This window comes from Cololabis saira, chromosome 12 (assembly GCF_033807715.1).
Source record: "Cololabis saira isolate AMF1-May2022 chromosome 12, fColSai1.1, whole genome shotgun sequence".
NCBI lineage: Eukaryota > Metazoa > Chordata > Actinopteri > Beloniformes > Belonidae > Cololabis > Cololabis saira.
In genome coordinates, this window is record NC_084598.1 from 40,779,046 (window position 1) to 40,801,737 (window position 22,692).

At 39.8% G+C, this 22,692-nt stretch overlaps 1 protein-coding gene across 5 annotated transcripts in view; it reads right to left on the minus strand.

Moving 5' to 3' along the window:
• The window catches only part of hdac7a (histone deacetylase 7a), a 134,377-nt gene extending 120,156 nt beyond the window's left edge, over positions 1–14,221 (minus strand). For all 5 annotated transcript variants that reach the window (XR_009783862.1, XM_061736814.1, XM_061736813.1 and 2 more), the window contains exon 1: positions 14,081–14,221. The gene's annotated coding sequence lies outside the window, so the exon portion shown is untranslated. The remainder of the gene's footprint in view (positions 1–14,080) is intronic.
• Positions 14,222–22,692: the final 8,471 nt, after the last annotated feature.

Below are 22,692 nucleotides of genomic sequence, written 5' to 3' on the forward strand. Positions count from 1 at the left end.
TTTTTTTAGGGGGGGGTTCAGAGCATCTCACAAATAAGAGGGGAAAATTAGTAGTCTGAAATGTGCGTATTTGTCTAGCACAGGGGTCGGCAACCCAAAATGTTGAAAGAGCCATATTGGACCAAAAACACAAAAAACAAATATGTCTGGAGACGCAAAAAATGAAAAGTCTTAGTATAAGCCTTAGAATGAAGACAACACATGCTGCATGTTTCTGTATTAGTTATAACTCGGGGAAGATTTTTTTTTCATTATGCACTTCGAGAAAAAAGTTGAGAAAAAAGTCGAAATGTCAAGATTAATGTTGAAGTACAATGTTGAGAAAAAAGTCAAAATGTTGAGAAAAAAGTCAAAATGTTGAGAAAAAAGTCAAAATATCGAGAAAAAAGTCAAAATATCGAGAAAAAAGTCAAAATTTCGAGAAAAAAGTCAAAATGTTGAGAAAAAAGTCGAAATGTCGAGAAAAAAGTTGAAATGTCAAGATTAATGTTGAAGTACAATGTTGAGAAAAAAGTCGAAATGTCGAGAAAAAGTCAAAATTTCGAGAAAAAAGTCGAAATGTCGAGGAAATAGTCAAATTTTCGTGAAAAAAGTTGAAATGTTGAGGAAAAAAGTCGAAATGTCGAGATTAATGTTGAAGTACAATCTTGAGAAAAAAGTCAAAATGTCGAGAAAAAAGTTGAAATGTTGAGAAAAAAGTCAAAATGTCGAGATTAATGTTGAAGTACAATCTCAAGAAAAAAGTCGAAATGTCGAGAAAAAAGGAAAGGAAAAAGGAAGAAAAAAAGAGAAAAAAAGGAAAAAAGTGGCTCCAGGAGCCACTAGGGCGGCGCTAAAGAGCCGCATGCGGCTCTGGAGCCGCGGGTTGCCGACCCCTGGTCTAGCACCATGAGTTGATGACATATCTGGAAGAATATAATTGAAAATTATGTGGAAACTGGCATTTTTGTTGTTTTTTTTTCTTATGCAAACAAAAATTTCTGACACAATTTCTGCAGATCTTCACTTCATCATGCTGCAACTTTTCAAGTTGCTTTTCAAACCCGCAGATATTTCGCTCTGGTGGCAGTTTTTTTTCCGTTTGTTTGGGTTCCTGATGCCCAATTAAGCCACAAGTGAAGCAGCGCTTGTGAGTCCAAGTCACACGGAGGCACAAGCAGCGTGTTTACAGGTCCGTTTCGCCAAGCCGTCATCCTGCGCCGAGCTTTTTTAAACAAACGCAGTCGCAGCCAGACCGTGCTGGCAACCGCGCTTTCCCCCGGCGGCGCTCGGGCCAAGCCGGCCTTATTTATGTAGCACCTCTCAAGCAGAAATGCAACCCTGGGTGCTCTGCAGAGCAAAAACAGAAATTAAGATTTACACAAGCGTGGAAATGAAACAAAACGGTAAAGATTGAAAGAATAACAACACAGAAAGCCACTTGCAAAGCACGGAAAAGTACAGATAGAAAGAAGTCAACCAACGGCCAAACACTCACTTGAAAACACTCGTTTCCAGATTTAAAACAGGAAAGGTTGTAAAAAACCCAGTTTTTTATTATAATCCTGCTAATTCTAAGAACTTAAACTTTATTTATTTGTATAGCACCAAATCATACAATATAAAATGCAACACATGGTGCTTTACATGCAGAATAAAGAAACATAAGCGAACCAGTAATCTGAGACAAAGAGTCCTCATATGGTTATGAAGAACAATTAAACATGTACAGTGGGATGAGGTCAGTCAAATTGGTTTGATTCACCACACGAATCGGCACAGATTACTTTTGTAATACTGTATTTGACCCGGTCTTTGTACATTTTGACCGTATAGAAACGTAATTCTCATCAGTTGTGTGAAATAAGACCTGGAAACAGGCATTGTGGCATAGAATTGTCAAATTGGTTTAATTCACTGTACGAATTGTTACAGATTACTTTTGTAATACTGTATTTGACCCGGTCTTTGTATGTTTTGACCATAAAGAAACGTAATTCTTGCCATTTTAAGAATGAGATGTGTACCTGCTGTATTCTACTGCCCTTACTTTTTAACAACTTGTGCTTTTTATTATTTTACCTCTTTTCTTATCAATGTATTTGTTATTTACTGTTTAATTGTGTCTTGCCGCTTTTAATGTTGATGTAAAGCACTTTGGATTACCTTGTGTTGAATTGTGCTATACAAATAAACTTGCATTGCCTTGCCTTACAGTAGTTCTGCTTGTCCACACTGCAAAAACTCCAAATCTTAACAAGAATATTTGTCTTATTTCTAGTTAAAATGTCTAATTTTTAGTCAAGAAAATCTCATTACACTTAAAACTAGACTCATCACTGGAAAAAACAACAATTTTCACCTGTTTCAAGTAGATTTTCACTTAAAATAAGTAGAAAAATCTGCCAGTGGAACAATATTTTTTTGCTTGTAATGAGAAGATAAATCTTGTCCCACTGGAAAATTTTTCTACTTATTTCAAGTGAAAGTTTACTTGAAACAGGTGAAAATTGTCAAATAACAAGTTATTTTTCTGGTAATGACTCTTGTTTTAAGTGTAATGAGATTTTTTGACTAGAAATAAGACAAATATTCCTGGTAAGATTTTGAGTTTTTGCAGTGCAGGTTCAGCTTGCAGGGATCACAGGCTAAGCAGAAATGCTTGGACCTCCTTTTCCCCATCCACCTCCTCGTTAGAGATGCCGCTACTTTTTTCACTCTCTCATGATGATACTTGAAATCGTCCAGATGAAACAAAGAAGGTTTGGTGGCATTAATAGGAATGCATCCACCTAAAAAAGTAGAGATGGTACCCTGAGGTCACTTAACCAAACCCCTCGATCCCCCTCAGCTTCACCCAGGATTTCTGTCCATCACAATTATGAACAGAATCAGTCCAACTCTCTCCTGGACTGACTCTGACTCCGTACCGGCAACGCTGAGCAAACCACTGAAGGTTTCTTCTAATCCTTCAGTTTGCATGAAATGAGACTGAAATCTTTCGATAATATTTAATGTCGATGTTGCAAAATGTGGAAAAGACACCTAGCAACTGAGCTTTTCTTACCATGCAAACTCTGTAAGCTTGTAAGCGTAAGAAGAAAACGAGGATGAGCGTTTTGATTGTTTCACTTTGAAAATTAATCAAATCCTTGCAAACGTTCCAGGCGTCATCTGTTCCATATTTAAAGTTTGTACTTTCTCTGGGTATTTAGGAAGATGTTCTGGTGAGAGACTTTTAGTTTTCTCTCTTCAACAGCTAATAATTGAGTTAAGAAATATGCGCTGAGCAGCAAAACCCTTCAAATCATGAATCAGACACAGGGAGGGCAGATATTATGTAATTACACTGCAAAAACTCAAAATCTTACCAGGAATACTTGTCTTATTTCTAGTTAAAATGTCTCATTTTTAGTCAGAAAATCTCATTACACTTAAAACAAGAGTCATTACCAGAAAAATAACTTGTTATTTGACCATTTTCACCTGTTTCAAGTAAATTTTCACTTAAAAAAAGTAGAAAAATTTGAAAGATTTATCTTCTCATTACAAGCAAAAAAAATCTTGTTCCACTGGCAGATTTTTCTACTTATTTTAAGTGAAAATCTACTTGAAACAGGTGAAAATTGTTGTTTTTTCCAGTGATGAGTCTTGTTTTAAGTGTAATGAGATTTTTTTTAAACTAAAAATTAGACATTTTAACTAGAAATAAGACAAATATTCTTGTTAAGATTTTGAGTTTTTTGCAGTGTACAACAAAATTCTGTAGTTTAAGAAATAATGTGACCTAAAGAAAGACTGTCTGTCAAATCTCTGCTCCACCTCCACAATAGTGAGGGATTTATGTTTATGCAGTTATGTGAAGTTAAATGAAAAAAGAATATATATATAAAAGGTATATATATTAAAACCAAACAAAGAAATACAGTCCAGGAGTTATTTTGACACCACCAGCGGGCTTGAACAAGACGTTTAACAAAAAAGCTGATTGTGAGAACAAAAGCAACATTTCCAGGTATGTTCCCAAAAAACAAAAACAATGTCAGGTATTGTTCGGAGACGGATCAGCGCGCCAGTGGTTGTTGTCTTTGGTCCGTATGAAAGGGAAACCCGAGGAAAGTGCAGCAGGTTTACAGAACCTCGGGTAACCTGTCGGGAGGCGGTATCTGAGCTCCAGCACATAAACACATCTCTGCCGACTCCTGCTCCCCCCCGGGGGTCGGCCCGGGGTCAAACTCAGCCACGGCCGTGCTGCCCGGGGTTCCTGCTAGAAGACCCGGGGCAGGTAAAAATAAACACGTCCCAGGGAGAGGAGGAGGGATTCTGGACGGAGGAGCGAGGGATGATTTACAGTTTTCACATCATCCGCCTGACTAAGGCCACGTTTACACATAGCTGGGTATTTACAAAAACGGATATTTCCCCCTCTACGTTTTGAAAAATACCATCATTTACAGGAACCTGCATAAATAGCTGTTAAGGTGCTATGAGCAGCCAAACCTACAGGGGGCAGTGTAACGAGAAGGTAAAGTCATGCTAGCCAATCAGAATCCTGGAAAAAAACATCAACAAATGACACAAGTAACTTCCAGTTACTTCCAAGATGAACGAGAGTCTTTCATTTGGAGTGACAGAGAAGTGGAGTTACTTCTCAACATTTTGACTTTTTTCCCGACATTTCGACTTTTTTCTCGACATTTCGACTTTTTTCTCGACATTTTCGACTTTTTTCTCGACATTTTCGACTTTTCTCACGAAAATTTCGACTTTTTTCTCGGCCACCTACCCCCCCTTTTTTCTCAAAATTTCATCTTTTTTCACAAAATTTCGCCTTTTTTCTCAAAATTTCTGAAAATTTCTCGGAAACAGATATTTCCCCCTCTACGTTTTGAAAAATACCATCATTTACACAAACCTGCATAAATACGCTGTTAAGGTGCTATGAGCAGCCAAACCTGCAGGGGGCAGTGTAACGAGAAGATAAAGTCATGCTAGCCAATCAGAATCCTGGAAAAAAACATCAACAAATGACACGAGTAACTTCCAGTTACTTCCAAGATGAACGAGAGTCTTTCGTTTGGAGTGACAGAGAAGTGGATGTCAGGGTTTGACATTTCCCCCAGTTTGTGTTTTCTGTTCTGCTCCTCCTGTGTTCCATCTTCCCTGACTGTCCGCACCTGTGTCTCGTTATCCCCTGTTTATATCTGGTCTTGTCTTTCCCTGCTCCATGTCGGCCCGTACTGTTTCCTTCCTCCATGTGTCCTGTCAGGTTTTTGATTTTTTTGCACTCTTGTTTTTGTTAATCCTGCTCTGCAGCGTTTTTGGTTCTTGCTTTTGGTAAATAAATCCTGTTTTTTTGCAACTCCTGCCTCCTGCTCTCCTGCGTTTGGGTCCTCAACAAACCACACCCGTGACAGTGGACTTTTAAGTGTGACTTTAGAATATAAAACAAGCAAAATACAAGAAAATATTGACGGTGGCCAAACAAATTGTAAACACAGGTGGCACAAATGATGCTGGTGACGTCTCATAATGTGACGTTCTGAAGCCTAAATGTCCGTTTCTCTCCGTTTACAAGCAAACGTGAAAAAGGAGGTTTTTGCAAATCTCCACTTTGGCCGGAGTTTTCAGAAATGATGGTTTTTGGTGACTTTGAGCTTCGTTTTCGTTTAAAATAACGGCCAAAACGCATGAAAACACCACAGTTTTTGCTACGTGTAAACGGGGCCTCAGATGTGGGAACGCCCGCGCGGGCGGCGGGTTGTTGTTGTAAACGTCATCAGATCGGCCCGATTTGAACTATTATTTTCTCCGATCAAAACCAATAGGGCCATTATCGGCTGATGCCGATCGGTTGCCGATCGATCGGTGCATCTCTAGTCTAGTGCAGCCGGGATGTGCAAAGCTGGGTTGCTTAGCAACGCCACTTCTGTCTCTCTTCCAGCCTCCCCGACGAGCCGATGGAGGACGACAGCGAGCCCATGTAGGAGAACCCCAACCGATCACCTCACCACTTTCGTTCTGAAGCCTAAACGTCTGTTTCTCTCCTTTTACAAGCAAACGTGAAGACGGAGTTTTTGCAAATCTCCACTTTGGCCGGAGTTTTCAGAAATTATCGTTTTTGAACACTTTGAGCTTCGTTTTCGTGTAAACGAACGGCCAAAACGCATGAAAACGCCACCGTTTTTGCTACGTGTAAACGGGACCTAAGATAAGACGGGCAGAAGCGTGTGTGTGTGTGTGTGTGTGTGTGTGTTTGTGTGTGTCACTGATGAGTGATGAACTAGTGTTTTCTCTGGGGTTTTCAGTGAAAGGCTACACCTCTCCTCTCCCTCCGTGCCCTCTGTGGGAATTCCAGCAACCGGGCGAAGGGGAGAAAGAGAGACAGATGAGTTTTCCCTCGCAGGATATCCTGTTCTAAGTAGAGCCGCTCGGCCGGGTTCTGACCCCCCTCACCCCTCTTGACCTCTGACCCCGCCAGGGTTCGGGCTCACATCTCCCAACGTTTCCTAATCGCCCCGGATCTCTCAGCGTTTCTTTCAAGCTCCTCTCCGGCCTCTTTGCTTTTTCTCTCTCCGCCTCCGTTCCCTCCATCACAGGTGTCACGTTTCCCCTCCGTTCTCCTCATTCCTTTCACGTTCTCCACGGTCCAAGCTCCGTTTGTCCAAACCGATCTGCGTCAGATATAAAGGACTAGCCATGCAGACGTCGGTGTTCATACACCCACCGGTCGATGTTTATGTTGGTGCAGGCCAAATAGATTTAAACAAAAAAAAAGGAATGTACTAATTATAGACACCATAAACCCTTATTATTACGTTATTTCCTCTGTTATTGCCTCCTTCTCCAACTCTTATTGCACATGTAAATATCACTGATTTTTATTTGGATTTCTTTCACCAGCAGGTTTGAGACCTGCTGTGATTTGTTTTCTCCTCACCATATCAAAGTTTTTAAAAGAAAACCTTCTTTTCTTTTCATCGGCGTTCATGCACCTACCGGTGGGTGCAGGTCAAATAGATGAAAAAAAAAATGGAATAAACCCTTATTTTTATGTTATTTCCTCATTTATCTCGTAATCTGTTATTGCCTCCCTCTCCAACTCTTATTGCACATGTAAATATCTAGGATTTTTATTTTGCTTTCTTTCACCACCAGGTTTGAGACCGCTGTGATTTGTTTTCTCCTCACCAGATCAAAGTTATTAAAAGAAAACTTTCTTTTCTTTTTCTTTTCGTCAGCATTCCTGCACCTACCAGTTGATGTTTATGTGGGTCAAATAGATAAAAAAAAATGGAATAAACCCTTATTATTATGTTATTTCCTCATTTATCTATGTGTGTACAGTATGTAGATTAGGAATGGGTGATATTTTACCGTTCACGATAAACCGTCAAAAATATTCCCCACGGTAAGAATTTGTCATCTCGCGGTAAAAATGATAAATTGAGGAAATGAGCCAGAAAGAAAGAAAGAAAGAGAGAAAGAAAGAAAGAAAGAAATGAGCCAGAAAGAAAGAAAGAAAGAAAGAAAGAAAGAAAGAAATAAATGAGCCTGAAAGAAAGAAAGAAAGAAAGAAAGAAAGAAAGAAAGAAAGAAAGAAAGAAAGAAAGAAAGAAAGAAAGAAAGAAAGAAAGAAAGAAAGAAAGAAAGAAAGAAAGAAAGAAAGAAAGAAAGAAAAAGTATTTTTTTATCGTAATTTTTATCGTTATCGGGATAAATGCCAGAAATTATCGTGATACATTTTTTAGTCCATACCGCCCATCCATAATGTAGATATATATAGATATAGAGCAGATGGAGTTAATATAGAGATATTATGGTGTAAATAAGTATATTTATATAAAAAATTATATGGGCATGTGTGTACAAATATATAGAAATATTCAACTATGTATATGTATGTATAGGTAAATGTGAGTATAATTATAGTATAGTTAATTATAAATACTCATTAATAAATGATTCATGAATGGGGGTAGGATTAAATAAGTTTACAATTCTTCCTACTCCTTTTTGCACATGTAAATTAAGATATTAAGTGTTAAAGGATGAAATTCTTTGTTTTTTTTGTTTGTTTTTTGTTTTCTTATCTTCTCTTTTAATTCTTTTAATTGAGGGAGGGGCAGGTATAATACAATTTTCTTCTTCCTGCTGCTTTCTGGTTATGGAATATGCTTTTGATTGTGTTGTCATTTTACTTGCTTGTTTCTTTTCTTTGCATATTTCCATGATCGGAATAAATAAAAATGAAATGAAATTAAATTCTTGCCTTTTACATGTACAAAATAAATCCAATCAATCAATCAATTTATCTTAAAATCTGTAAATATTCACGAGCAAGTTTGAGACCACTGTGATTTGTCTTCTCCTCACCAGATCAAAGTTATTAGAAGAAAACTTTCTTCTGCGAGTAAGAGCATTAAAAGTCCGGTCATGCTGTCTCATGACCCGCCCAGTCAGATCTCTCAAGTCGAACTGGAATCCATTATCTGATGAATGACTGTTTGTGTTGTTTTCTTTTCTCTAGCTAAACAGCGCCACCCCCGGCCACCTCGTCCCAAAAAGAGGGTGATGACAAAACACGCACTGTGGTCAGACAAATAATTAGCCAATCATCCCGTGACCCTGCGAGCCGGGGCCGAGGTCAGGGCGACGGGGACCGGGCCGCTTCCCAGGTGCTTTCCCATGAGCCCCGGCGGGTGAGCGGCCGCAGCTGCAGACACACTGAAGTCATTGTCGGCGGGCAGGTTAACCTCCCAGAACACATGCTTTTCTGTGCCGCTTTTTCTCAACGCATGTGCGAGAGTTTCCCAGCGCTCGTCCGGAGGGGCCGCGGTGGAAATCAACACTTCCTGCTTCCTGTGGCGAGAGGAAGTGCTACCGTCGATGTCCCCCTTATCGCTGGATACACAGGCCGAGCGGAGGGAGGAAGGAGAGGAAGAGGAGGAGGAAGAGGAGCTGGAGGGAGGTCAGGCGGGCCAGACAAAGGGAGACGACTTCAGAGGCGGATCGGGCCGCTCGCCCGTGATGCATTTGTGGCAGAAAATTAAAGAAATGACCCGTTAACTGTAAGAGATAAGTAATATTGATGAAAGATTACGTGTAGAATACCGTCTACTGGCTCGTAGTGTATTTTATCAGAGCTGGGTAGAGGAGCCAAAAATTGTACTCAAGTAAAAGTACTGTTACTTCAGAATAATATGACTCAAGTAGAAGTAAAAAGTAGTCATCCAAATAATTACTTGAGTAAAACTAAAAAAGTACTTGGTGAAAAATCTACTCAAGTACTGAGTAACTGTTGAGTAACGTCTGATTTATTTTTTTACAACCATTCAAACAGACAAAAGTACAAAATAATCATCTTCACGCAAATTAAATCAATAAATAATAAAATAAATTAAAATCAATAAAAAAATAGCTTAAATTAAAATAATCTTAAAGTAAATTCAAGTACTTTAATACCTAATAAAATAAATAAAATGATAACAGAATAAAAAAAAAAATTAAGCACAAGTAGTAAAAAATGTCAAGCCTTTAAACTTTTCTTTTTTAACCAGGCAGAACTAGAACAAACATGAACTCATAGAAACTCTGTGTGTGTTTGAGTCTGTGTAAATGTGACAAAACATGCAAAAACTAACATTTTACCCAAAGAATCACCCAGTGATGTCATGAGATTGACGCGTACGCGGATAAAAGGGATAAAAGAAAAGTAACAGCTCAACGTAGCCTAATGTAGCGGAGGAAGAGTAACAGTTTCTCCTTCACAAATCTACTCAAGTAAAAGTAAAAAGTATAGTGATTCAAAACTACTCCTAAAAGTACAAAATTTCCAAAAACGTACTCAAGTAAATGTAACGGAGTAAAAGTTACTCGTTACTACCCACGTCTGCTTTTTATAAGTAGTTATTAATATTATCTCAGTGATTTGAGCACTTGGTTTGCTCTGGGAACCAGCTGGAAGTTATCTTTCCTGTGGGAGGATGCAACAGGACTCGGTCACCGCTCGCTAAATGATATCAGCCACCGAGCTGCGAGGAAGCGGCGCGCAGATCAAAACCTGCAGTTTTCCATCACACGTCCTTGCTTGGAACAGATTTCTCTCTCGCTGAAGCGTTTCATACAAGCCAAGATACATGACTTCATTGGCAATCACTCAGCAGATTTATGCAGCAGCTGAAGTCATTTAATTTCTGATTTATACTCTAAAACTACACAAAAAAAACCCAACTCCAGTTGCTTTGCATTGTTTTACCCTGCGGAGGTCCAAGGAAAAACCATAAAAGTACTTAGTGTTGTACTGCTAGAGTTTAAGTACATATATTACATATATGTATAGTACATATAGTACAAATATACATACTTCCATATGCATGCTTCCCCTTTTTTTCTGTGCAAAAGTCTCAGACACCTCAAAGTTTGACCATCCTTCTTTAGCTCGACTCTTTGCATCCGATTTCCAGACATATTTGCCTCATCCAGGGTGTTTTTACATCAGCTTTGCAGCCATCATACCTCCAGATATGTTATTGCATCACGCTTTTATCCAAAACCAAAATAAACACTGTCAATTGCAGGATAAGTGCAGTTAAGAGAGCAACTTAAGTTTGTAATGACTTTAAAATGATAAGGAAAAACATCACAAGTAACACAACTTGTCTTTTCTGATTGGTGTTTTCTGATTGGTTGGATTTCTTTGACAGATGGGTCGGGGGGCGGGGGGCGGGGCTCGTTAGCGTGCACGACTACTGCTACCGAGCTTCAGGCCCCGTTTACACATAGCCGGGTATTTACAAAAACGGATATTTCCCCCTCTACGTTTTGAAAAATTCCATCGTTTACACAAGATCGTTTTCAAAATCTCTTCGTTTACACAAACCTGCATAAATAGCTGTTAAGGTGCTATGAGCAGCCAAACCTGCAGGGGGCAGTGTAACGAGAAGCGTAAAGTCATGCTAGCTAATCAGAATCCTGGAAAAAAACGTCAACAAATGACACGTGGGAAGCATGAATAATATGGTTCCGCGTTAAATCGACGGCGTAGCCTACGTACGGTGCGCGTCACCGCGTAACCTACGCCGTAGGCTCTGCGTTGGTGTAACGCGGAACCATAAATCAGCCTGGACTGCCAGTTACTTCCAAGACGAGAGTCTTTCGTTTGGAGTGACAGAGAAGTGGAGTTACTTTTAAGTGTGACTTTAGAATATAAAACAGGTAAAATACAAGAAAATATTGACGGTGGCCAAACAAATTTTAAACACAGGTCGCACTCATGACACTGGTGACGTTTCTGTTGCATAATGTGACGTTCTGAAGCCCAAATCTCAGTTTTCCTCTGTTTAGACGCAAACGGGAAAACTGAGTTTTTGAAAATCTCAACTTTGGCCGGAGTTTTCAGAAATTATGGTTTTTGGTGACTTTGAGCTCCGTTTTCGTGTAAACGAACGGCCAAAACGCATGAAAACGCCTCTGTTTTTGCTCCGTGTAAACGGGGCCTCAGTCCAAGCTACAATACTTTGAAAGTTGTTTTAAGGTTTTCCACAACCGCAACAAAACCCAGCCGTTATGTAGCTTCTGCTCCAGGGGGGCGTCCTGGAGAGGTTAATCGGCCATCACAGGGTGGGAAAAAAAAGGAAAAAGCATGACATATCTACTTAAAACAGCACAAAGGAACTTGTGCAACATTAGCCTGATGCCTCTGGGCCTGGAGGTTAGGCTGCTTTGATGGTTTCAGATTGATTCCTTTGAGTTGCCTCTGCATGATGAACCTTGTCGCTCCTTGAACCAGTTTCATTGTTGCTGATGTGTGACATAGTGCTGTAGAGTTTTACAGGGTGGTGGAAAGATACAGCTGTAACGAGAGCACAAAGATGCTTGGCTGTTTTTGTTTTAGACGGGATGGGAGACCACGACATCTCTGCAACACTTTCATAGTAACGTCTGTCTGCAACGGCCTTCCCAACGGCCTTCCCAACGGGGTTTACGGGTGTTGGAAACACCCATAAACAGAGGAGTCAAAAGTATTCACATTCATTACTCAGGTAGAAGTATAGATACTAGAGTTTAAAAATACTCCTGTAGAAGTTGAAGTATCAACTCAAGTTTTTTACTCAAGTAAAAGTATAAAAGTACTGGTTTCAAAACTACTTAAAGTATAAAAGTAAAAGTAATGTAAGGGGGAAAAAAGCCATTAAGGACAAAAGCCATTGAAAATGAATGCATCTTAGTATAATGCAAATATATTAAAGAACCATATATGTGTACTATTGAGCATTAACATGTGTTTCAGAGAGCAGAAGATATGATGACTAGTTGTTATAAGTATTGTAATGGTGCAAAAAGTCAAACTTCAGAGGCATGTTATCATTTATCCTAACCTTTATTGGAATGTACATCCAAGTTTAGTTGCAGGAATCTGAGGGAACGGATGTAAGAACAAAACTGGACAAGAACATCTGAAACAACCACAACCAAATTCACTCTATCCGGATGGAGCAATTTAACTGGATAGTTTTTTTTAAAGGCCGAAATGAAATAGAGTAACGAGGCTGTTTTTAAAATGTAAGGACTAAAAGTAAAAAGTCGTCTGAAAAAGAATTACTCCAGTGAAGTATAGATAACCAAAATTTCTACTTAAGTAAGGTAACAAAGTATTTGTACTTCGTTACTTGACACATCTGCCCATAAAATAGTAAAATATGGGAGTCGACCGGCTTTCCTTCAGACCCGGCTCTGAAGCCAAGCTGCCAAATTATTTGGTGTACTATGTTTTTCTTTCGTGTCTTGATAAACATTTATGGGGAGATTCAAACACGATACCCAGAAACAATCTCCCAGGTGTTCTGGGGATACACTTGTGACGTAACTTGACATTTGTCAGAAATATGGACGTCATTAAAACTTCGTGATGAGTTGCAGGTTGGTGGAGAGGAGAGCAGAAGACGTGGGATGACAGATATGGTCCTGAAGATGCGATATGTTCATAAAAGAAGACAGAAATGGAAGAAGCATCTGTCAGGAAAAAGTTGAAATGCCACAAGCCGGATGCATTTTGCAGAAATGTATCCACTTGTAGTTTATTGTAAAGCGAGCGATAGAGAGAGAGAGAGAGTCAAACGAGAAAGACAGGCACAGAGGGGGAAAGAGATGTTTGGGATGAGGGTGGGGAAGCTTTCAGCACTTGGGATTGTCCCAGATGGACACAAGCCGCTCCCTCCCTTTATAAACAGCCTCTGGCTTCTATCGCCTCTCCTCCCCTCGTCTCTCCGTCCATCTCCTCCACTCCACAACTCCTTCAGCACATTAGAAAACAAACTGACACTTGATGTTTCGTCCCCCCCTCTTCCCTTCCCTTCCTCCTCCTCCTGACACAATTTCTTCTGTCCCCCAAGACCATCTAGACCACCGCCACCCATTTCTCTCCCATTTCCAAAGTCAACACTCCACTAAATGCTGGGCTGACTCACTTCCACAGTGGGTGGCTCTGTTTCCAATTTTCTCACCACCTCAACCTCCCCACACCACCTTTGGAGGAGAAGAGAAAACTTTAATCCCCATAACCAAAAAAGTAGCCAATCAAGACATGCCAAAAAGGACAGGGACCAGTCGGTCCTGCATGCAGATGCCTACAGGGGACGTGTGTCCAACACCAAGCCCGTTTGTCCAGCTTCTTTTGTGGCTCTGAAATAGTTATTGCTGTTTTCCTTCCTTTTTTTCTCTCTCTCTCTCCCTCTCTCTGTTGGGAGAGCGTGGGAGCGCCCTCGGAGCGCTGCAAAGAAACCGCAGGACCCATAACAACAGGAGGAAGCCGGTAACTTGAGTAACTCGGACCGGCCGAAGAATGGAAGAGAAGGATGAGAAGTGGAATGAAAGACAGCCAGGAACAGAAAAAGAAAGAAGAAGAGAAAAAAACTTCCTCTCTGAGAAAAAACTGGCATCTGTACTTGTCTGCAACATCACAACCTCGGGGCAACACTGCGATTGACCTGCGACATTCCAGACAGCAGTTTCCCACAGAAACACATTAAAAAACGGGCACTTTTTTAGCCTAGGTTACCCCCGGTTACATGAAATCAGACAACTCTCCGTCCTGACTTACCAGTCGGTGTCGGGATCAGTCAGCGAGAGGAGCGGCTTGAAAAAGTCCCATCAGTCATGTTTCGCACAACAGTTCAATCCACAGAGATCAGGAGCGGTGAGGACACCTCAAACTACACACACTCGTACAGGCGCGGTATCACTTCCCTCTGTCCGAGTGTTGAGAAAGTGAGGGGCCGCAACAAAAGGCGAAGGAGGGAGGGAGAGATCGAGGCACACACAGAGAGAGAGAGAGAAAGAGCAAGAGAGAGAGAGAGAGATTAACCCTTCTCACTCTCCCTCGCTCACACACACACAAACACACACACTAACACACACAGTTGGTTTGCCGTATCACTGACTTTTTGTGTTTTCTCTCAAGTGTCAAGGGGAGGAAGGGGGAGCAGAAGGAGGGCAAAGAGTATGAGTGTGTGTTAGGGATATGTGTGTGTATGTGTGTGTGTGTCGTGTGTGTATTTTAAAAGGTAGGAGGGACAGGCTGGCACAAGTCCAGAGACAACCAGCCCGGCCGAAAAAGACAAAAGCAGGAAACACTATATCAGGAGGAGGCGAAGTAGCAGCACGAAAATAATTAACAGACGGCGAAAAACAATGACATCCATGGTGGAAAACACAGACGGCAACCTGCGCCAGACAATGACACTGGATACGACCGAGCCGGTTCTTACTGCTGTTACAACGGGTTATTTAAGAGGAAAACACCTTTTCCAGAAACATGTGAAGGGCTCGGTGGCGGCGAATGTCACCAATGCAACGATGGATGCCAACGCTGCAAAGTGCAAAGTTATGAGTTTTTTGGCACTAGTCACTCCAGGGGCGAAAATCCCGTTTCATAGTTGGGGGGGACAATAAACAGTGACATTTTTAGAGAATAAATCCAGGGGGGGACAAGGAATAAAAGTTTTTGCCTTCCTTTAATACAGCATTTTGACATTTTCAACTCTATCTCGCAAACAGGCAGAAGACCTTTCTTAGAGCAATACAAAACAATGGTATTAGGTGGAAGGTGGCAATAATACAGCACATCTGACATAATACACTGCAAAAACCCACAATCTTAACAAGAATATCTGTCTTATTTCTAGTTAAAATGTCTCATTTTTAGTTAAAAAAAAAATCTCATTACACTTAAAACAAGACTCATCACTGGAAAAAAAACAACAATTTTCACCTGTTTCAAGTAGATTTTCACTTAAAATAAGTAGAAAAATCTGCCAGTGGAACAAGATTGTTTTGCTTATAAGATAAATCTTGTCGCACTGGCAGATTTTTCTACTTATTTCAAGTGAAAATTTATTTGAAACAGGTGAAAATTGTCAAATAACAAGTTTTTTTTCTGGTAATGAGATTTTACTGTTTATTATTATTTTCGATTTCGGTTTCTGCCACAAATTTTCATTTTGGTGCATCACTACTAAATACTACTGCATTGTTCCAAAATTATTAATTCTGTCTCAAATTATTCTAGGGGGGGACAGCTTTACTAATGGGGGGGACTTGTCCCCCCTGTCCCCCCTGCATTAATAGGATTTTCGCCCCTGAGTCACTCATATCATATTTGCCTTCAGTGCCATCGCAGGCATGGATGCACATTCCCCATGCAATCAGTCAGCCATGACTCCCACACGAATCTCACCGCCACCCACCCGCAAACACACATTCCCCCTGCTGTAATCATATCTAGTGATAAGAGCAGCTTCCCCCAGCGGTCGCTGGCTCTCGGCGCTGCGACCGCATTCGCTCACAATGGCTCAGTATGCTACGCTCCCGCTGATTACACACACAAGGAGCTGCATTACACCCCGCTAATTCAATTTCCTCCACTCTGGGTCCACCATTGTGTGTGTCCGCGAGTGCGTCTGGGCGCTGGGTTTTTTTATTTCTTAGTCGGGGGGGGGGGGTTACGTTGATCAATACTGGAATTGTTTGTCCAGTTTTCAACTACATGAGTCGCCAAGCGGTTAATTCATGTGGCAACAGCAGATGTGCAAATCATGCTAATGTCATTTTGCACTAAAGAGGTCAGTCTCAGTGGCATACTGTAAAAGTTAAACACAAACTATGATTCAGTTATGTCTATATAACATTAAAAAAGCCAGTTCCTACTTGAGCAGATCTGGCACTAAGTCGCATTTGAAACATGTCAAAACTCCCCGTATTCAAGCTTTTACCTGGTGATGTTGTGAAGGAAAATGCATGGACATTGTCAAAGTTTTGTTGTTTTTCTTTTTAAATGAATGTGTTAGGAAAACCTTGTTTATAATGTCATGGTCAGTGATCTCACTGTGTTGCGGCAAGAAAAGTCATGAGACCCGTGAAGTGATGTTGCCTAAATCAAATTGGCCAGTTGGCGTCCATCAGTGCCTGCAACAAATTTAATGAAATCCTTCCAACAGTCTCATTTTAAGTTTATTTGTGTGGAACATTTCAGCAACATGGCATATAGATGCGTTACATAATGAAAACATGAAGAGGAAAGAGTAAAAACTATGAGTCACAGTGCAGTAGTATAACAAATAAAAGCGAGACTTGAGCTACAGTTACAGTTTAGTCCTGAAATTAACATTGATTACATTTAGAGTCAGAATGGTTTCAATAATTCATCAAAGGCAGCCATAAACAAAAGAGTTTTTAATCTCGATTAGAGGAACTGAGGGTTTCAGCGTTCCTGCAGTTTTCTGGAAGTTTGTTCCAGATCTGTGGAGCATAGAAGCTTTTTAATGCTGCTTTTAGACCTGAGAGGTCTGGATGGTTGCTATGGCAACAATAAGTCCCTCATGTAAACCATTTAGTAATTTATTAACTAACAGAAGTATAATTGAGTCTATTCTCTGAAGTACAGGGAGCCAGTGTAAAGAACTGGAGTAATGTGGTCCACGTTCTTGGTTCTAGTGAGACCTGGATCAGTTGCAGCTTCTGATTCACTTTTTAGCCAGAATTCAACTGAAGATAAATGCATGGATGAGTTCTTCAAGATACTGCTGAGACATCAGTCCTCTGATCCTAGAGATGTTTTTCAGGTGATAGAAGGACGACTTTGTAATTGTTTTAATGTGTCTCTGAAGTTTCAGGTCCACGACTACGTTTCCATGCATCAATAACCCTTTTAAAACCCAAATATTAGCAATAACCCGGTTTTGCACGGCCATGTAAACACCAATAACCCCTTTGAATAACCCGAATTTGCTCATATTCGGGTTTTTAGAAACCCGTTTTTAAAAACCCGAATATGACCCCTAGGTTACTCCTTTTAAAACCCAAATATTCGGTCATGTAAACGCCTAACGGAATATCCCCATCAAACGGAACATGAATTTGTTTTCTGTGCATGCACTTTTCTCAAGGAATCTTGGTCTTTTGAGTCCAGGAAGTTCTTATAAACACGGAGAAACACAAGACCAGGAGGAGACTAATCACTTCATAAATGTAATGAAGAGAGATTTACAAGAAGGTGAGCGAAAAGTTGCACGAAGCAGCATTTGTTTTGAATTTGGATACAGGAAGAAGAAGAAGCGGAAATGACGGGAATTGCGTCATGATGTTCTCCGCGCGTCGCTGGTTTGATCGAGATATCCCAAATGATTAATTATCATGTAAATGGAATATTCCAAATGTTTCAGTAACCGGAATATTAACAATAACACGAATTTTGACTGCATGTAAACGTAGTCCATGACTACACCCAGATTTCTGACCTTATCAGTGGTTTGTAGCTGTAATTCCTGAAGATGTGTCCTGACTCTTAAACGCTCTTCTTTTGGTCCAAAAACATCAACTTGAGTTTTGGTTTTCTTCAACTGAAGAAAATTATGTCACATCCATTCGTTGATTTGTTCTCTGCATCTACTCAACGCTTGTACGGGTTCATTGTCTCCAGGTGACACTGTAATGTAAAGTCGTGTGTCATCTGCATTGGTGTGGTAACTTATCTTGTTATTATTTATTATTATCTGAACTTGTGGAAGCATGTAGATGTTAAATAGGGGGGGTCCTAGAATGGAACCTTGAGGAACCCCACATGTCATTTTTGTGTCATTTTTATCTGCAATAAAGACTTGGACCAAGTGAATGATTGTTTACACCAGCGGTGTATTGAGTAGGTGAAGAGACAGAGAGCAAACCATTTAACCCTTGTGCTGTCTTTGGGTCAAAATGACCCAATTCTTCTTTCCTTCTTTCCTCCTGCTCTCTCCTTCCTTCTTCCTTTCCTCTTTTCCTCCTTTTTTACCCTCCTTTACTCCTTTTTCTTCCTACCTCCCTTTCGTCATTCGTTCCTTTATTACCTTCTTTGCTTTTCCTTCCTTCTTCCCTCCCTTCTTTCCTTTTCTCCCTTCTTTCCTTCCTTTCTCCCTCCCCTCCATCTTTTCTTCCTTCTTTCCTCCCTTCCATCTTTTCTCCCTTCTTTCGTTCCTTCCATCTTTTCTCCCTTCCTTACTCCCTTTCCTACTTCCATCCTTCTTTTCTCCTTTCCCCCTTTCTTCCATTCCTCCCTTCTTTCCTCCCTTCCATCTTTTCTCCCTTCCTTACTCCCTTTCCTACTTCCTTCCTTCTTTCCTTCAATATATTATTATTATATGAGAGCAACCTATTCAATGAAAATAAATGTGTCTACTCGGCTATGCTAGTTTACCTGACAGTTTTGAGATCACGTCAGAATCACACAGTAATGCATTTGTTTAATGACCAATCACAACAAAGCAGGGGTGGGCTTTATCCTAAATACCATACATGGTTGTACAGGAGCCACTATACAAAAAAAAAAGTAAGATGGTTGCAGAATTGGTTAAAACACCTTGAATTAACAACTTTTGAATACAAAACTGACAACAGTCATTCACCATCGTTCTCCCTTCACTGCACAACATTTTCGATGTGTTTTTTCTACATGTCATGTTGTTTCTCTGATTCGTTGAATACTTGCCTTTGGTGCCCAAGTGAATGTAACACCGATGAATCAGAGTGTGCTTATGGTGTTTTATTTTGAAAAAAGGCCAAGCTCTCTCTGGCATTCTTGTGTGTGGCAGGAAGTCAGACACATTAGCCACAACTGAGAGCCACGGTAGAGCACAATTCTCTCATGGGATTTTCTGAAAGGCAGCGAATCCGATTTTTTTCAAATTCCACCCAGGCGACTTTCATTTGTGGTCTTAAATTGGATATGTATCCGATATGTGTGGAAGCGACCGCATTCAGAGCTGTCATGTCGCATTCCAACTTTCACGTCACAGAGGATGAATGTTTTGTCATGAAAGTCTAGAGGAGAGACGCTGACAGATATATTCAAAAGTCATCCTCGAAGTCTTCCGGTACTCCCCCTTCTGGAAGCGACGACAGTAACGGCATCACAACAACACGGTAACAGAAGAAGAAGAGAGAGACTTTGCTGCATCTTACTTGCAACATGATCAGCTTAGTATGTACGACATTTACAGAGCTGCTGCATCGTTAGCGTCCATTTATTCGTGTGTTGTTGTCCTCTTTCGTACGACGGAGTATTAGGGCCAAACTAAGAAAAAAAAAATGGAAATTACAAAAATACAGTCATAATAATATGAGAATAAAGTCGTAAAATTACGAGAATAAAGTTGTAATATTAAATATATTATAAATATATAAATATAACTTCACAAGATGCTCAATATTCAACATTTTACCACACTCTTCTTGTTAGAGTTCTCATAAATTACCACTTTATTCTTGTAATATTACGACTTTATTCTCATAAATTACCACTTTATTCTTGTAATATTATGTATTTACACTGCTTAATGTAGTGTACATTAATATGCATTGTCCCGTCTAAATAAACTTTGAAACTATAAATTACCACTTTATTCTTGTAATATTTCGACTTTATTCTCATAAATTACGACTTTATTCTCGTAATGTTACGACTTTATTCTCATAATATTACTACTTTATTCTCATAATATTACGACTTTATTCCCATAATATTACGACTTTATTCTATTACGACTTTATTCTCGCAACATTATGACTTTATTCTCGTAATTTTACGACTTTATTCTCATTATATTATGACTTTATTCTCATAATTTCCCATTTTTTTTTGTCTTTGTTTGGTCCTAATACTCCGTCGTACTTTCGCACTTCTTAACTAATTGTACCGGAAGAATCCCAACGTGAAAGTTCGTGTGGCGTCACCTACTGCAGCATCGCGGAGTCGAACGCACACTCAATAATCGATTGTCTTCTTGCACATTTATACTTGGATTTCTCTGAAACTCCAGTTTAATCCTTAGCTAGATTGTTGCCAATAGCTTGATTTAGATCTGCATGTAACCGCACTGATTGCTGCAACTATTCATCAAGCAGTTTATGGAAGTGATTTTGTTCTAACATCTTGGTAGGCCAGAGAACGACCGTATACTCGATGCTAAATGTTGCAACACAGATGTGGCTTCAGCGTGGCTTCTTCTTCTTAACAGTCAAAGTGATCTGAAGCATTGCTGTAGGTGATATTCTCATCAACGACACAATGAAGCCTAATTTCTCTGACAGATCTGTGCTTGTGTGGGGGTTGAATCCTCCTCCAGCTGGCCTCTATGCATTCATGAGTTATAGTATTTCCTTCCTCTGCAGCTCCTAATCATTTCTAGTTAGAGGAGAAAGGTGTGCACCCACAAACTGCCAGACGGCCAGAAGTAACAAAGCTGGAAAAGTTTGAGTTGCATTTAGCAAGGGGTTTTATTATGAGTGACGTTAGTTTAGTAAAAACTAAAATTAACAAACAAAAACATCCTTTCTGTTTCTGAAATATCCAAAAGTGAAGTTGGAAACAATCTCTCCTGCAGAAACTTCACTTTGTCCTGACTTAAGAGCTCCTTTTGCCAAAGCTGCGTGGTCAAATTGTTCGGACCTGTTAAACCCTCTTCATCTCGTTGACCCCTCAAGTCTTTTACCCAGGGGTCGTTGAAAGTGCACGACACCTGGTTTAAAACTAGTAGAGATTGTGTATTTACGCTGCATTGATACTGTTTTTTATTTATTTATTTATTTCAGATCTAGTTGCTTTCAGATCTGCCTCAGCAGCAACTATTCTTTCTGGGGTCCAACAGTACAAATATACATTTCTATAAAACTTTTACAGTACAATATAAAATGTTAGTTAAACAGAATAAAACAAAGTAGAACAACAACTAAAAAGAAAAACAAGACAAAAAAAACAAATAAAAACTAAAGATAATAATAAGCAGAAAACAATGAAAAAAAGAAAATAAATTTTCCTAAATGAAAAAAAAAACGAAAATGAAAAAAACAAAAAAAAACAACCAAAAACAGATAGATTAAAGATAAATCCAAGTACAACTAAAGATAAATAAGTGCAAACTAAATGAGGCAAATACAAAAACAAAAACAAAAAACGTATTTCAATAGAAGAAAATTTAAAAATAAATAAATAGTGAAAATAACCGGAAATGTCACCAAACTTCAGCAAAATAAAATACAAAAAATTGAAATTAAATGCAGAACAAGAAATTATGTTTATTTATGTAACACCTAACTCAATTAAATCACTGTTGATCCCTTTAAAAGGAAATTAACGTTTATTTAGACAAGCTTATTATTATAAAGGGGTTTTTAATGCAAGTTTCTATCTTTATTATTAGTGATGATTTTATTTCTCCTGTATTTCATTGTGAAATGTAAATAAAAAATAGTTCTAGTGAGTGTAGGTGTATTTTATAGTATTTTTATGTACAAGATACTGGGCACTGAGAATGCTGTTTTTTCTAACGCCAGCTCTCTGTGATGTCATAGAGGGCACAGTTTCCTTATATGGTCATATTCTCCAGACACTGCACATCCACAAGAGTTTTAAATGGTCTTTTAAAAGTTAAAGTTTAGGGCCGTGCAGCTTTGCATCTTGGTGGGTCTGCTGGTCCATCATATTGAGCAATCTGAGTTTTTTTTTTTCCGGGATGTCTCCAAAGAAACATATTTTTGGTTGTGAATCTTGGTCAGTCGTGGTTCAGTGGATGCAGTTTGTTTTTTTCCGACCAGCAACGCAGCATGTATGGAAGGAATCGAGCTGCTGAGGACATTTACAGGAAATGTTGAAAACATAGCATTGATATCGTCTCCAGGAATTTGACCAGTCAGAAAGCATTTGAGCCAAATCCGCTTGTTTTCCAGGAATAGCTTCTTCTCGATTTGTCATTGTGAAATATTGTAATTAGAGGTTTTTGGGGGCTCAAGCTGGCTGCAACGCTACTCTGGATGTACCGGGAAATTAAGATAAATGGATGAAAATGAGGATTGTACAGTCACTTCAAAGTAGCTTGTGAAGTGTGATCTGACAGAAACATCCATGACTGTTCGGTTTTCTTGCAGGATTGATGATCTTAGCAAAGACCTTTAAAGGAAAATAAGCTTTCAAATAAGTCTGAATGTCTTAACTCTCACTCACTCATCTTCTCCCGCTTATCCGTTACCGGGTCGCGGGGGCAGCAGCCTCAGCAGGGATGCCCAGACTTCCCTCACCCCAGACACCTCCTCCAGCTCTTCCGGGGGGAGTCCGAGGCGTTCCCAGGCCAGCCGAGAGACATAGTCTCTCCAGCGTGTCCTGGGTCTTCCCCGGGGTCTCCTCCC